Source organism: Pavona decussata, unplaced genomic scaffold (assembly GCF_977016875.1).
Source record: "Pavona decussata unplaced genomic scaffold, jaPavDecu1.1 SCAFFOLD_254, whole genome shotgun sequence".
NCBI classification, from domain to species: Eukaryota; Metazoa; Cnidaria; class Anthozoa; order Scleractinia; family Agariciidae; genus Pavona; species Pavona decussata.
The window spans coordinates 4,532,501-4,537,596 of NW_028145657.1; the positions used below are offsets into that span (position 1 = coordinate 4,532,501).

At 40.7% G+C, this 5,096-nt stretch overlaps 1 protein-coding gene across 3 annotated transcripts in view; it reads left to right on the forward strand.

Annotated features, from left to right (window-relative positions):
• LOC146456707 (uncharacterized) overlaps positions 1-2,569 on the forward strand; it is a 32,822-nt gene extending 30,253 nt beyond the window's left edge. Inside the window, exons 6-7 of one of the 3 annotated variants that reach the window (XR_014858793.1) lie at positions 1-969; positions 1,055-2,569. The exon at positions 1-969 is cut by the window's left edge and continues 616 nt beyond it. The gene's annotated coding sequence lies outside the window, so the exon portion shown is untranslated. The other 2 variants (XR_014858794.1, XM_085093012.1) reach the window with 2 other exon arrangements.
• Positions 2,570-5,096: the final 2,527 nt, after the last annotated feature.

The window sequence follows — 5,096 nt, forward strand, 5'->3', positions numbered from 1 at the left end:
AACCGTTAAGCTAACCGGGGAGCTATTTAAGCTAACCTAAGTGCTATTTAGGCTTACTGGAGTGCTTTTTAGGCTAACCGGAGTGTTTTTTAGGCTAACCTGAGTGCCTCAAGGTTAGTTTTGTTTAACCGAAAATTTGGCAACTAAATAAGTCTATGACCTCGCGGGCCGAGATGGATTAAGATGTCTCACATTTACTATAGAAAAACAATCAATGTAGACATGTACGGTTTCTGTCTTCAAATGAAAGGTGAATAACAAATGCTTTCCCCTGAATTTCATTTAAAAATATAAACAGCGAAACATTGAAAAACGTACAAGGATATAAACGTACGTGTGATGCGGAACGTTACTCTAGATCCCGGGGGGGGGGGGTACTCAACACATGCTTGGGTGGGGAGGTGCGGCCCGGGCGTTCAAACCCTGACCCTGTTTAAGATACAATTCTCCGATTACCCTATACCGTATAAGACAGAATTCAAAATTTTCAGGCTCTTTCGAAGACATTTAACCCAAAATCACTCCCTGTTTAAGACTAGAATGAAATAAGAATACACTAGTTTCTTACTGTATTTTAATGCATTGGCAATCACAATCTGTTTAAGCCATTAGGTCATGTAGGGATACCCTGTTTAAGACAGAAAGTGATGAAATAGATACCCCGTTCAAGACAAAACACCCTGAAAACCATACCCTATCGGGCCGCACGTCCCCGTTAAGGTCACATAAGGGAGTACCCCCCCCCCCCGGGTCTAGATCATACCGAAAATTACGATCCGTCATCGACCCGGCGTCACATACCTATTAGGACCGTACAAATGGTTTCTGTTCGTAAACGAAAGGTGAAAACGTAAGGATTAAAGCCCGGGGATTATAAAAAGCATTCGTATGACAAATGTCGTTTTCCCCTGTATTCCATTCTGACTGCAAGAAATGCAATTCTATCTGGTGGTTACTCACTATATCTCTGTAATCTATCTATTTGGTAGCCTGCGAGCAAACTCTCTTGGGGGTGGGGGACGGGAGGGGGAAAGAGGATCCACCCCCAAGAGAGCTTGCTCGCAGGCTATCTATTTGGGGGAATTGGCGATGCTGGAGGTTATCACTGTTAACAGATTGTAGGCTTTACGCACCACCTGTGAGTTTATTAGATCATTTTACGCCATGCGAAAAGTTTCAGGAACATTTAGGTGAATCGGCTTTCCGGATGTCACGCATTCAAATTGAAAACAAAGACGCACCTCGCCGAGCAGTCTCCACATACTTTACCTTAAAAAACTTGTCTTCTTCTTCTTTTGATAAATTGCCGTCAAATGAGTTAGTAAACTCAGAGACTCACAAACAACTTACCATCTTTGAACTCTCAAAGTAAAAACCTTATATTTAACTGATTTTTGCTTGACCGCGCAGTTTAGCAAAAGCCTGGGCCATCACTTGAATCAGAGGATTGGCGGCAGTCTGGGACAGAGGAAAACTAAACAAATGAAGTCGATACTGGCGGTTCACCGAACTTTAATGGATCAGTGTTTTGTGTTGTTGTTTTTTGTTTCATTTATCTTGGGTGAGTGGGTGGTGGCGGTCTTTGTATGAACACAGTAGTTATTACTGCAAAAGGGAAGTAACCCAGTGTTTTACTCTTCACGGGTTTCAATTGTTTCCGCCGCCGCGTGTCAAAAGTGATCAACAACGTTGTAATATAAGGATTTTGCTGGCCCACTTGGCAACTTACCAGGTGAAACTGAGCAGAAACTGATTTGTTGTAGTCTTTTTTTTTCACAGTTATGAGTTCAAGATCAGCCTCGTTCCCAGGGTGTTTTCCTTGTAAATTTAATAGTCCTGGGAACGAGGTTGGTTGAGGATGCTCCAAGAAGCTCATTACAAACCATCACCACCCTTCCCCCATTTATTCGGGAAATTCATATCCGCCTCACAATTGAGAGAGTAGTACTTAACTTGTATTTTATGATTTTATCTTGTTTCAAGTTGTTATAATGTATTCTAGGTATCATCTCTCAACAAGCAAAACAGTGAGCACTTGTGTTTTCACGACAATAGTCTGCCGAACAGGCGTTATTTTTATTTATATTTTTTATTTATTTATTTTTTTTCGTTTTTCAGGCGAGCGGGGAGCGCGAGTCCGTCGTGCGTGACTCGCGCGTGCCTCCGCTCGCCTGAAAAACGCAAAAATAAAAAGAAAAGATAACGCCTGTTCTGCAGGCTATCACAACAACCACACAGGTCGTGTTTATTGGTAATTTCTGTTTCTTTTCATTAATTTGGCATAAGTGCTCGAAAGATGAATTATTTTATGATTCAATGTATTGAGCCTTCCTGACCAAGACTGGTGTGAATACCACATTGAGCAAAACAAACAAACGAAAAAGGATTTTTGCTAAAACCGCGAGCTTTGTGTGGTTGAAATCACTGAAACAGAGAGAGAGACAAAATATATTTAATTTTAAAATCCTCACTTTATGGTGCTTAAAGGTACGCTTTTGTATATTTGTACATGGTCAGTAGCTTCTTTCTATTTTCTGTATTTGTAAATAAAGAGATAATATTTCAATGAGGCATTCATAGAGTCACCGTGGACGACTGATTCACAGTTATGATATTGTTTATAACATGTAGGCATCGTGAGACCTTGTTAAAGCATAGTTATTAAAGGCAATGGTTGTGAAACCTGACAATTAACTTCTTTGTTGTATGTTTTTGTTTGCCTTTTTGGCCTTGACCCTGCACAAACAACAATAGAATTTGGAACCTGTTGGAGCAACTGACCAATCGAAACGTTTTTGTTAAGATATTCAACTGTGGTGTGAACGTTAAAACAAAGGATTGTGCAGGGTCGCGGCCCTTCTAACAAAAATTGCAGCACAATTTCGAACAATTGTTTTTATGGCAAGGTTTCCCAGCCAGTCCCTCAATTAACTATGGTTAAAGAAACTGAATGATGTACTTTTGAATAAGTACAATAAAGTACGTTTTTTTGCCATATAACTTTTAGACGAGGTAGTGTTTTGTTTGCAGCATTCGCAGTAAAACCGTGGCCTGGGCCGGTCTGCATAAAGCATCTTGACTGTAGTCGTTCCCAGTCTTCTGAAGGATTTTCACGGGCATTCCTTGTGCTCCTCATTCTCCGTCGCTTGAGAAAATCAATAGAAATTCGGAGAGTGGTTGAGGAACCTCCCACTTTATGCAAAACGTGGGTTGGGGGGGGCTGAAGTATAAAAATTAAAGAAGGCAGGACATCTATGGGTTGTCTCCTTACAGGTTTTTTATATCCACAACGACTTACAATTTGGATTTTTAGAAGAAAAAACCTGAGAATTAAAAAGTACTGAAGAACTGAAGTAAACTTACTTTCTTTCACACCCACCCAAAGACGCCAAAATGACCCTTGGTTGACATTGGGTACGAAGGTCAAACGGAACTGTCGTTGGGCGCGGGTCAGATCAGGGCCGAGTGAACTACACTCTTTCTTTTTTATAAGAATATATTTTATAAGAATATCGAGGATGAAATTTGCGAAATTTTAAAAATATTTTAAGAATAAACCTGAAGCTGAAATTGTGAAAAGAATATAATTTCGTGCGTTGAAAATCTGTAAATACAATACAATGATTTGTTTTTACTTAACTGCATTAAAAAAGTATTCCTTTCTCTGAACGGCAAAACTAGCCAACAAACGAAACACTCTTCACTAGCGATAACCAAATGTTTAGACTGCAAAACAGTGGTTTTTCTTTGTGAATGCGCGAATTCTCGCGCGCGAAGCGCGAGCCTACCACGCCCGCTCCTGACCTTTCGCTTGACGAGACCTCGCGTTTGGACCAAACCCAAAAATACGGCTGTTTTGCAGTCTACCAAATGTTCAATGATGAGCGGTACATGTAATGTATTTGTGCAGTACAAACTATGTACAATGTAACGCGATACAGATCTAGACACCAAACACTTGGAATTGCTAACCCAATACATCCTACGCTATAATTAAGAATATTACAAGAAAATTTTCAGTCTAAAATCGGCAGAAAAATAGGAATATTCAGCCTGGGCCGGAAAAACAATATTCTTATAAAAAAGAAAGAGTGTATTGAACTATTGATTGAACTTGATTTCAAATTTTACATTTAAAAAAAAAAAAGGATGTGCCGCGCACCTCAGATTGTGAACATAGACGAATGTAGACCCGTTTGCTTGAGCCTTGAAGGCACTCTAGCCTCCTCAAGCTGGTTCACACTTGCGACATAACGACGTAAGAAGGACGTTATGTCGTTATGTTAGCAGTGTGAACATGTAACAGTAATGACATGTTGGCAACATAACGACATCGACATAACGACATAAGGAAAAAACTGATCTTTTTTTATGTCGTTATGTCCATGTCGTTATGTTGCTGTCAAACAAACGACACCACAAACCACCAATGAATCAGAGAGCAGCAAAAATTGTCGAACCCAGTTCGCCACCAGCACTATTTTCAATAGGCGGCTACTGTGGAGTTGGAAGATATGACTTAGCAACCCTGGTGCGGCTTGTGTAGATGAAGAAGAACTTGCTGAAGCGGTTCAAACTTATCCAATATTGTATGATAAAAGACGTGTAGATGCTCTTCTAGCTTCTTCCTGAAATACTGGACGCACCCACTCTTTTCTTCTAGCAATTCTTTTCCTTTTGTTGCCGTCGACGACGCCTTAATCGAAAAAACAAATTAAATCATCTCAAAGGCAACAAGCGTTTGTTCCGCCATTTTTAAAATATTCTTTTCACCTAACCTTATGTCTTTATGTCAGTGTTCACATTACCGACATAAAGGGAGTAGCCTGCCCAGGCAAGCGTTCGGAGAGAGCGGGAAAGCGAGGCAGGCGCGAAACGAGAGGAGCGCGCTGTAGAGGGAAAAGGGGAAGCCCTCAATGTTCTTCTTCCCTCCCTCATTCTAAAGCCTGTCACACAGGCTAAACCGCGGAGGAGAGAGCCCGATTTAATAGACAGAAAAAAACTTGGACATCACAGTAAACTTGTTCCTAGTGTTACGTGCGTGACTTTTCCCGTAGTGACTTGGTGTAAATTTCTATTCCCATGAGACCTTGCGT